At 39.0% G+C, this 12080-nt stretch overlaps 1 long non-coding RNA gene across 1 annotated transcript in view; it reads right to left on the bottom strand.

Annotated features, from left to right (window-relative positions):
* The window catches only part of LOC104967719 (uncharacterized), a 21127-nt gene extending 17001 nt beyond the window's left edge, over window positions 1-4126 (bottom strand). The window contains exon 1 of the long non-coding RNA XR_800756.1: window positions 3996-4126. This is a non-coding gene — a long non-coding RNA (uncharacterized lncRNA). The remainder of the gene's footprint in view (window positions 1-3995) is intronic.
* Between the last annotated feature and the right edge of the window lie 7954 nt (window positions 4127-12080).

The raw sequence follows: 12080 nt of genomic DNA on the forward strand, positions 1-12080 counted from the left end.
CGGCTAAATCTGATTGGTTTGTAGTTGACATCTTTTTTAATGGATTTTTGCTCAAAGCACTTAGATATTCATTGCTAATCGGGATGTTAAGGCATCCCATGGAATATAACAAAAAGTGTATCTCGAGCCGGTTTCTGAAACTTACCTACCCCACCTTTAATGGGTCTACATGTAAATTGTATAATCCCTGGATAACACCATATCCCTTTTATTCTGATTCACCAATCAATTTAATTATATTCCATATACGTTTTCGAATGTTGTTGTTTAGGATAAGATCTTTACCTACGTATCCTGGAGCACCTTGTTTCTATAGACTAGTTTGCTACCTGCTGCTCAATTGTTTCTGATTCCACCACTAAGTGTGATGTGTTGTTTGTCTCCAGTGTCCAATATTCAATCTTTTTTGTCCAGTTTATCCCTCATTTGAATATGTTGATTAAGAAAGCCATGTTACTTTGCTCTACTGTGTCAAAACAAGTTCATTACATCGCCACATTGTGAGCTGCTTTACCTTGACTTTGATTGTTGTGTAAAATAGTTGATTCCACGAATAAAACACTACATGTGAAAACAGTTGGTGTATTCTCCTAAATCAACAAAAGTTGCAAAAACTTTGTCAACCTTCTGAGCTGCTTAACCGTTAGTTTGAATTTGTTTCCAATAGTTGGCAACTAGGAAAATTAAATCTGAACCTCTTTCCTAAAATTAAAGAAAATTGGGGATGGACGTTATTGTTTTGTCAATGTCAAAAACAAAGGCTGTTCAATTCCTAGGCAGATATCGGACGGTCTATTAACAGATTTATTCTCCTTGTCGCCTGCAGCTACTATTAATAAAACATAATATGAAATAATGTGTAATGTCAATATCTCCCACTCCTGTTCTTTCTGCTGCTCTTTTTTCCCTCATAACAGGACAGGTAGTCGGTTATATTAATGGATAAGAAGATCAGTTTAATCTAATATGTATGGACAAAGTGACATGGTTTGTGTTTTAAAGAGTGGACGTAAAAAGTGAATACAGATATCAGATGTTATTTTCCTATGAGCGGCAGACAAAGGCTTTGTTTGTGCGCTCCACATCTTCCCCTCTCCATCCCTCTCCCTCGTATCAGCCCAGCAGCAAACAGCAAACGAGTTGTACGCAAATACTAAAACCCATAATGCATTATATTGTTTGGTGTTAACATTTGAATATTTAAATGGTGTGTTTGAGATCTAGATATCCCCATTGCGATTTCCATATGCACACGAACACGAACAGTTAAGTTGCCCACGTGGCAAATTGAAGACTGTTAGCATATTTGAATCTTTTTTTTTTTTTTTTAGAGATAATATTGGTTTGACACGCCATAATTTTTTCTGATTATGTCCTGCCTTCATGCATACTTAGTTACCTACGTTATAAACGACTACTGTACGTAACCTGTGTCACAGCCACGGAGCTGAGTGTGTGAATCACCCACGTACATGTCACTTAACCAAATTGGCAACGCTGATAAGCCGTATTTACATAGCAGTGTTGCTGGGCGTGATTACTATCGGTAAAAACTTCCCCCCACGCTTTAATGGAAAGTTGGGATATAACTTGGTGTGGGTCACAGCTGCCCTCTGGAAAATAGCTCAATTACTGCCGTGGATATAAACACTCGTGTGGCTGAGTCGGAGTGGTAAACAGATGTGGGGTGACGGTGTGTGTGGTGTGTGATCAGTCAAGCAGCTGTTGCTACACCTTCATCCATTCACTTGTTCTGGTGATGGATTCCAGTTTCTCCCCCCGCGGATCAACATGCGGACGCTCTATTTGTTTACGGGGCAGTGGCAATAGGCAGATTAAGCTGCTGAGAATATCATTAACATGTTCCCTGTGTAACGCTAACGCCTGCTGCACTTTCACTGCTGCTGCTGCTGCTGTCAAACACAACAAGCCGTTTGCATCAAGTGGACATTATGGAAGGACTTCCGTCTACACAGGCCGTTAAATGACTTTAATCAAACGTTCAGCAACACTTTCTTTTAATCGCATGCGTATTATGGCCTATAAATACACTAATTGTGTGTTGGAATCTGTTTATAGTGCTATATGTATATGTAGCTACTCATACAGCCCTCATACATATACATAATGCCTTTTTACGCATTCCATTGTAATTATAGATTATACAACACATTTTAAAGCACTTAATACGGACTTATGAGGCCAAGAACTAAAATACTTAATAACTTTAAACATTTTTTAGATGTATTTAATGATTTTTTTTCACTTTTACTTAAAGCAAATAAGGTTACTCTACAGGACTCCTTAAGTCCTTTTTCACAAATGCCACCCAAAATAAAATATACAAAAATTTGAATGCACATTTCTTTGCTATCCTGAGCTGCTTGGCATTAACATACGATGCATAGTTGGTTATATGTTGCCAGTTATTTTTAGATTTCACAAGGTCTGAGTAAAGGGATTCATAAAATCTAACTTCTTATGCCTTACAAGTTTTAATATTTTAACTTCAATTAAGACCTTTCTTTAATTAATTAATGGTAAGCCTTTCAAATGTAATTATTAGGAGACAACAGTAAGCCTGACTTATAACAAGCTTGTAATTTGTTATAACGACCTGTACCTCAGGAATGTCAAAACTTATCTTAAAGCACCCAATAACCACTAAGAATAACTTCTACATTAATGCATTAAAAAAAATGCTAATGTTGACAAATATGGGAAATATAAGACTATAATCCTTTAAGTAACAAAAATAAAGTATTATATGTGACCTTATAAGCCAAAGGCGAGACACCCCAGGTGAATAGGGTAATTTTTTTAACTTAAAGGTATCAGCTAGAAATGTCTCCAGTTAATTACTTACAATAAGGCAATTGTCTTTTGTATTACAAGTTTTCTGAAATAGCATGTTTAAATATGCAAATTAGCCATTATCTCATCAAATATGTGCATATTTTAACACATTTCAGGAATCGAAATCTGAACTTTGGATAAAGCCAGGTTCAAAATTCTTGTTTCATTTTGTAGTCATATTAGTATCTAAGGCTTTTACAGAAGGGATTTTGGATATCTCTTTTTATCACTCCATAAATCAGAAAATACTGTCAACAGCCCTAAAATATCAANCATTCAACTTTGACAATACACATGTTAACTTCATACCAATATGTTCCCTCTTCCTTCTGAATAAAATATGACGTTAATGAAATCAATAGGTTGAAGCTTATGATGGTGTCGGATGTTTTTGTTCTAAGGCTTTAGTGTTGGAGTGTGTGTGTGTTTGTGTGCACGCACCTACCTATCTGGTTATCTTTTGAAAACATTTGTTCACTCATTTGTGGCGCTGCTAAAAGCAGCAGCATGCACACAGCAACTACACTTCCCTTCATGCTGTTTTTGCCTCGGAGAGTAGAGGTAGGATGAAAGCTTCGATTCTCTATTCTCGTCATGACATGTAAGCATTCATGTCTCCATTCGGAGAAGCTCCTCTCTGCCTGTTCAAGGAAACCTGTCCCAAAAGGATGCTCAATTAAAAGAGCGTCTTCACGTGTCACTGAGTTGGGATATACAGTAGGAACTTCAGTGATGTAAAGATAGAGGTTGTTCTGGTTAGTGTAAAAACCTACGTTTCAGCAACCCATGAAAGCATCCTTTTGTTTTTTAGCAGCAAATAAGGGTCTCTTAGCCTTGATTTGAGTTTATCTTAGAAGAACAGTTTCAGGGAGTATGATTATGTTATGTTAAATCAGATGATCCATGTCATGCTCTAATAATGAACACATTGTATTTGGTTTGTTTCAACCTGAACCGCAATGTAAACATGTGGGTCTGAAACTACAAACTGTTTTGTTCTCTTTGTTTACAGATTAAACACATTTTGTGAGGTGTTGGTAGGTGTATTTTTGACCTTCAGGGAGTGCGAGGCAACCTTTGTTCCTGCTTCCCGTCTTTAAGCTAAGCTAAGCTCATAACATCCGACTCAAACTCCTTACTTAGCATGCTGATATGTTCTTCTTCTTTCGTGGAACGCCAGAGGTCCAACTCGGTGTCGTGTAGCCATGCCCGCATCTCTGGTCCTAAGTCGAAGAGGCTGGCTTCCGAGGGTGGTCTATATAAAGGGCAGGTGGTTATTATATGTTATCTAACTCTTGGTAAGAAAGCACACATTTCCCTAAACTTAAAAACGATTCCCCTTAAGGACAACTTAGTATGTATGGCAAAGTGTTTGTGGAGTAACATTGCTGTGAATGTTTGACATGTTATTCTAAAACAGTGGACCAGCTAGGATAATTGATAGTTATAGTACCGAAATATGTAACATTTTGTTTTGGATTTATAAAACCATTTCATGGTTTGATGGCACGTTATGCTGATGTTTACCAACCTGGATGGTAACACATGAACATTTAATTATGCTTTTTAGAGGAAGCAACTTTTTGGTTTACATAAGGGGAAAATATAATACAGTTCATGCGTAGAAAAAACAGACACTGTGCCCCCATATCTGTATCTGTTTGAGGCTCTGTAATTTGGGGTAAAAACAACATAATTAACAAATGGTTAAGCAAGAAAATAAATGGATAGATCTCGCAGAAGGCCGCCCAACTCCATTTTGTGATTACATTTCAGAATGTGAGTTGTTTCTTTATATAAACATCTTAGTGCAGCTCAATATTCCTCTCATCTTCCCTCGGCTCGTGTTTTTCTTAATTCCTCATTGCGTAAACGATGATTTTGTGATCTCTGCTATGCTGATTCTCGTGTACTGGAAAGGACATAAGCAGCTTTATGTGCCTGCTTGTCGTGTTGCTTAGACTGCTGGGGGACGGCTTGCTAAGAGCCAGCAGCGTCATCTCCGCTTTATGTTGTTCAAGGAGCAGACGTCAACCTCGGCTCAGATGTGCCGGCCAGGACGTTAGCGAGAGCTCGTCAGCTCTTATCGCAGTCGTGCCAGTTGTGTTTTTCAGGGTAGAGCAACATGCATCTCTCTCACAGTTTAACGTCACCTACCTTTCTGCTCTCTCTGCATTCAGCTGCACAAAATGTGGCACATTTTCGTTATGTAAAAGACTTCCTCTGGGCCTTTCTGCTGTGCTGTCAAATCTCGTTTTGCTGTAGCACTTAACCTACGTGCTGATCCTCTGCCTATTTGGCACTTTCAGCCGACTCAAGCAAACAAACATAGATTTAAATTCCGTTAGATGCTGATTCCCTATGCAACTGTCCAAATTCAGTGAATACAAACTTGATGCGATCTGCTGTTGTTTCCAATCATCCCTGAGTGCCGGTTGCTGTTATGGAAAGTCTAGAGTCATGGGGCTGGGCTGTGAACAGATTTTCTCTGAAAGACGCTCTGAGACTTTTATACAACATTTTATTTATCTTTCCTCCCAGGTTGAGCATTAAAGAGCAACTTGCAGGTTTTTTATTTCCACATTTATGCTTAAAGCTGGGGTAGGTAAGTTTCAGAAACCGGCTCGAGTGCACTAAAATTTGAAAGTACACAGCCAAAAAGAATCCGCCCCTTCCTTCAGACTTCCTTACAGAGCACCTCCTCCGCGAGAGCAGGCTTGCAGTAACGTTACATATCAGGCAAAGCTAAACACATCTAGGTTAGCAATACTACACAGCCAAAGCAACTCCGATATTGACTCTGGTTTGACTTCTCCTAGTTTCCACTTTCTTTTTGTTCTTAATTTGCTCCGTTACATTTTTTCTTTTGCGACCAGTAGACGATGTTGAACCTAACTCTGCCATGGTGAAAGTGGCCGCCTGTTGCTGGCGAGTCATTGAAGTACTGCTGCAACGCACGCCCAATGACGGCACGCCCAATGAGGGCACGAGATACATTTGTGCGTGCACGAGATGGAAGGCTGACAGACAGGGCGGCAATCCAATCCGTTTAGCCGGTTGTAGTTTTTACAGTATTACGGCTTCCACAGATGAATTTTTTTAATGTATTTTTTGTCAAAGCACCTCAGATATTCATTGCTATCCGGAGGTTAACACTAGAACCGCCAGAGGTCGCTGTATACCTAAAACCGCCAACGGGTAAAATGTACCCGCTATTGATTTGCAAGGTACAATGTTATTTTATTTATCATCAAGAACAGTGAGCGGGTACATTTTACCCGTTGGCGGTTTTAGGTATACAGCGACCTCTGGCNGTATAAAGAGTGTTAATTGTTGTAAAACACCTATAGTCCAGCAGCAAGTCTTCAAAAAAGGCTTTAGTTTTTGAGATACCCCTACCCGAGGTAGAACAAATGACAACAATGATTTTTCTTATCTTTAGGGTCTCCCATTAATGAAATTGATTGTTGTCAAATTTTATTTTGGGGGAAAAAATGTTTTTTGGGTTGTTCTTTAGAACTACCCCAATCCCTGAAAAAGAGCCAAATTAGACCAGGCCGAATGTGGGAAAGGTGACAAAAGAGCCCATAACTTGAGAATGACAACTCTTTTCCTCTTCAGATTTGCTGAGGTATGAACCAGGTGGCTGTCCTACATCACTAAATAGTCTGACAATTATTTAACCATGCAAATACTGAATTATAGTCCTGTAAACTTAGCTTTAGTTTAGACTGAAATGGTACTTTTGGTGATAGGAACATAGGACTCAATCACTTTTCTCTCATTTATCAGAAAAACAGAAATCCCTAAAACATATACCATTTCTGAATTGTTTAGGATGCTATTGAACACTAACCAGTAGTTGTATGGAAATATCTGGTACAGTTCTATTGTAAATTAGATTTCTTTAGACATAGGCCTACCTCTTCTCTGATACAGTCTCATTCCGAATGGGGGATAAGTGGCATAATAGCCTATAAGTTAAGAATGCTCACTCTGATGGTCATCATATTTGGAGAGGGAAATACCAGGTGGTTGAACTACATCACCAAATAGTCAGAATAAGAGTAACCCAATAAAATAAAGTGTATTAGTTCTAAATTGCAAGCCTCTAAAACATAGGTGTAAATAGTACAGTTTTTATTGAAACTGGAACCTTAATTCAAAGTACAGTATACAATTCATTAAATCATTCAGTGAGAGGTCAAGTATATAGATACTAGAATATAATGTTAAATGTCAGGTTCCTCAGAAACGTTAGGGGAAACATTTTGACATTCTGCACAGCAGGTGCAGAGCTCCGTACAGGGAAGGCCAACAGAGAGGCACTGGCACTTTCCACTCTCTCCACACTTTGCATCTTTGCAATACAAGTGAGGAATGTCTCTCACTTCTGTAGGTGCTGGGGGTTTGTAAATAGCACTGGTTGAATGTCCCCATCTCTGACAATCCACCCCTTGCCAACAGGACTCCATGGACAGGAGTTTTGGGGAACAGGAGCACTGGACTACTAGGGTATAAATTGCATTGTAAGTGGCACTCTGTTTAGATAATGTTGCTCGAGTTTAATTGTACTCTTCGTAATGTTGCTTGATCCAAAATGCGAACATGCTCTTGGTTTTCAAAGTGATTTAGTGTTGAATATTCATACAAATCTGTGATACATCAGCCACAAAAGGAATTACAATTGAAACTAAATATCCCTCCCTGTAATCATTTCCAATAGTTTTTGTCAAAAAATCAATAATCCGCCAAAGACCTTAGAACTGATTATTGGTGATGACCAGATAATTAGTAAAGCTTTTTTGATACTCACAGCTATTGTTGTGTGACTAAATACAGCAACACATCACATATAGACAGCTCAGAGATACATCGACTCTGAAAGAGGTCTTAACCCACTTAATCAACCGATTGACATTAATACATGCAGTAAAGATGGAGCAGTTGCTATGTTACCATGGTGACCTAAATCCATCAAAGCAGCCCACATAATCATCTATGTAATGTTAAAATAACAAAATACACATTTACACTGCAACAATAGATAGGCAGCAAACCAATGCCAGCAGCCATCTGATGATTGAAAGACTTATGCTAATGTGTCAACAAACTTAATGCAATGGTACATGTTATTTTACTGGACTTGGGGGGGAAATAAATTATGAAAATGTGGGTAAGACCCCAGGCTACATTGAGGTTTTAATTTCAGACAAATTCAGCAAAAATATAATATTATTCTAACTAAAAATGCCACCCTTGACACTCTTAGCATGTTAGCTATTGCTTTCCCATAAAGCTCAGTAATGAGATATTTCTCTGAACAAACACAAAGAGTCTGGCAGGGTTTGGATCTGGAGCCCCTCTGGCTGGCCCACCACACGGCCCGCCTGGATTTCACTGACAGAACTCGCAGCCAGAAAATAAACACAGTTCACTGTCACTACTCTGAAAGGATCTACAGGAGAAAAGGCAAAGGTAAGTGTCTCTCTGGTGGAGCTGTTTGTATGATGTAGCTGCAACCAGTTATATCAAATCATTTCATAAGCATAAGTTCAATCTTTAAATAAAAAATATATTATTGCAACCTAAATTGTATTACAGTTATATTTGATGTGCGCTGAGAAAATTAAAGGCAGTTTTGACATTCAATTCATTATTAACCACAAATGCCAAACATTTGCTTGCTATAGATTCTTAATTGTGACTATTTGTATTTGCTGCTTTTCTCTGTTTTATATATTTGTAAACTGAATATATTTAAGGTTTGGAATGTTTGTCAGACAAATAAGGACATTTTAAAGACGTCACTTTGAACTCTGGTAACTCGTGATAATGAATAATTGATCATCACTTTCTGCCGACAGTCAGGTAGTGATTTCAGGTTTATTGTTAACCATTATCTTTGAAAGTTAAAATGAGAAACATCAGTGGCAGCAGATCATAAGAACAGCCTAACTATGTCAAATACATACTTATCAGAAAGTCATATCACAGCCGCAGGCTCTGAACCTGAATTAGCCTTCCACGTAATGGCTATAGTATTTCTGGGTGTAAAATCAGAATCTTTGACTTAAGGTCCTTCTTAAATTGCAAGCTAAACCTAAATATCTGGTAAGAAAAGGAATGAAATAAGATACGTTGATAACTGCTAAAGGTTAATGCCTTCAGAAATACAGCAGCAAGTACATTCAAGTATTTTCCACAGATATGAACTGCAGAGTTTATTGTATAACACTGTCAGATTATCACCAAAGGTCATTTGATTACAAACCAACCACTCACTGTCCAAAACAAATGTGTGAAGGTAAGGATGAGAGACTGTGGCTGAGGGTCTATTCAAACACAGTGGGCTGACATTTCCACTGAAAGGCTGAACAAGCATTTGTCCTGAGCGATAAACCTCTGGATGAAAAGGCTCACAATCTACAGTTAAAATCTGCAGCAACAGGAGCCGGCTGTTTTCTGAGATTAGAGCAGAAAACACTGCCGCTGCGGCACATCGGCCTTCTGAAGGTTTACTGCCAATCGGCTATTTGGTGCATCCTGGTAAAAACTGACAAAACATGTTGTTGTTTGTAAAGAGCAGACCACTGCGGGACGTGAGTGGGAGGTATTATAAGACATTCTTTCTGGAAGATTAGACTAGGAGTGGAGAGATGCTGTATTTAGGCTCCACAAAGCTCCAGCATCTACTGCTGGCAGAGATGGAGGTGAAGGACTTAACCGAGAACAAAACAGGACAATGAGGAAAGAATAGTGAAGGATGAGGAACATGTGGAGAAGAACACTGGATTTCTGACTGAAACTGACGGTTATCCAAAAATCCTTCATTATCAGACAGTCATGTGTAAAACAGGAAGAGTACTAGCTTTGTTTTTCGGTCTCCGTGAGACTGTGGGAGTGGGCCAAGGTTCCAGATGGTGTGTACTGCCCACGGCTAACAGATAAATGAGACGACTATGTAAAAGTGCTCATGTAACAAGCACAATATTATCTGGCATTCATTCAATATGGCCGGCTTCAACCACAGAACTAATGACCCCATGGGGGGGAAATGCAGGTCTGTGATCACATTAAGATTCAAATCCTCACAGTTGACCTTTTATAGACACTCAAATCCACATTTATATGTCTATAACACTCGAACAAGGCAAAGGAAGAGGGTGAAAAAGATCTGTGTGAAAGTATTTGACATAAAGACAGTTTGCTGCATTTGCTGACTGGCAGAACACAAAACACATTTTCTGCACCTGCTGGCAGATGTGGTGCAACAGCTCCCACATTATCATAACATACTGAAACTCTCCCATATGGAAGTGACTTGCCAGAAAGTGGGCGATAGAGGAATAAACTGCCTCTGCAAAATACTTGAACAAAAGGAGAGCACACACAGATACAAACCGTGCTGTGCTCTGCTTGGCTGATAAAGCTGGACACGGGGAGGAGAGCTGGCCAAACTCTATCTCTTGAATACATCAGGGGGAGAGCACACACACTCATTTCACAGGAGGAGACTCTGGCAGACTTTATCTCTGTAGAGTACAAAGAAACAAGTTGGACAAATCAACTCTGCACTATCCTCCAAAAGTAACATTCACAAACACCCCAAAAGTGTTTCTGCCTGTTTTCCTAAGAGAGGCTGGGTGAGTCTGGAAAACATGATGCATTGCATTAGTGCTGCACGATTTGGAAGAAATAACTAATAAAGATGATTTTGACTGATATTGCCATTGCGATATCACAGTATTGATCCTTTCTGTGTACTGTACTGAAAGCTAAACTCATCAAAGATACAATTCTATTTTTCTGACCAGCTATTTATTAGTGGATGGACGCTGAACTTACAAACAGCTTGGTTGAGTTGGCTAAACACACATCATTAGATTAGTCTGGTATTAAGTCTCGTAGATAGAATTTTAAGATGACGTCTTCAAATGCAACAGTCCAAAACTAAAGTATTTTCATATGCTTCAAAACATGTAAAGTGTGTATAATATTCATATTTGAAACGCTGCAACCTGGGAATGTCAATGAATCAAAAAAGCAGCCGACACATATTCTGCTGGTCAACTAATGGATGTATTTGTTTAGATAACATCATTATGGGAATAAATCATTTAGTTGTGTTTATTACTCAATAACATATATCCGATAATGTTACAAATAAATCAAATAAAGGTAGCCCTTGAGTTAAAGAGCAACTTCCAGGTGAGAGAGCAGCGAAGGGGGGAGGGAGATGTAATACGGTTTCCTGAAAAACTTTACCTAATGCAACTCCACACTACCTTCGGAGCTGTACCGGAGGGGAGAGAGAGAGCAGGGAAGGGGCAGCTATCTTGGTGAGTGATCGGCGTTAGCTACAGAATGTTAGCTAACGTCACATCACAACATTGTAAAGTTAGCTATCATATATCAGGCTATAACTAAAGTAGCATTGATAATATAAACACAATACTGCACCATGATTACAAATGGTGAAATACAATGTAAAACTACCGAAAAATACCAGCTCACTAAAACACAACCGCTCAACTCAACGCAACTACTAACTATAGCCGCGGTCAGAGAGCGGAGATGTTTACCCTTTGTGATGTAATATGACGCGTTTGACGTATGACCTTAAAAAAAAGCCATTTTTAAGAGCAGAGCTCAAAATTGCTCCTTTCCCTCTGAATTCCTGCCCTTATGTCTCGTAAAACATATCAAATCCTGCATTCACTTTTTTAATTGTAATTTTCAAGCAAGTTTAAGCATAAATGTAGAAAATAGCAATGAATATCTGAAGTGCTTTGACAAAAAATCCATACAAAAATGTCATCTGTGGAACCCGTAATACTGTAAAAACTACAACCAATCCGTTTAGCCGGCCTCATTGGGCGTGCCGTCATTGGGCGTGCATTGCAGCAGTACTTCAACGACTCGCCAGCAACAGTCGGCCACTTTCACCATGGCAGAGTTAGGTTCAACATCGTCTACTGGTCGCAAAAGAAAAAATGTAACGGAGCAAATTAAGAACAAAAAGAAAGTGGAAACTAGGAGAAGTCAAACCAGAGTCAATATCGGAGTTGCTTTGGCTGTGTAGTATTGCTAACCTAGATGTGTTTAGCTTTGCCTGATATGTAACGTTACTGCAGCCTGCTCTCGCGGAGGAGGTGCTCTGTAAGGAAGTCTGAAGGAAGGGGCGGATTCTTTTTGGCTGTGTACTTTCAAATTTTAGTGCA

The sequence above is a fragment of the Notothenia coriiceps genome, unplaced genomic scaffold, assembly GCF_000735185.1.
Source record: "Notothenia coriiceps isolate Sejong01 unplaced genomic scaffold, NC01 NC01_scaffold00037594, whole genome shotgun sequence".
Classification (NCBI taxonomy): domain Eukaryota; kingdom Metazoa; phylum Chordata; class Actinopteri; order Perciformes; family Nototheniidae; genus Notothenia; species Notothenia coriiceps.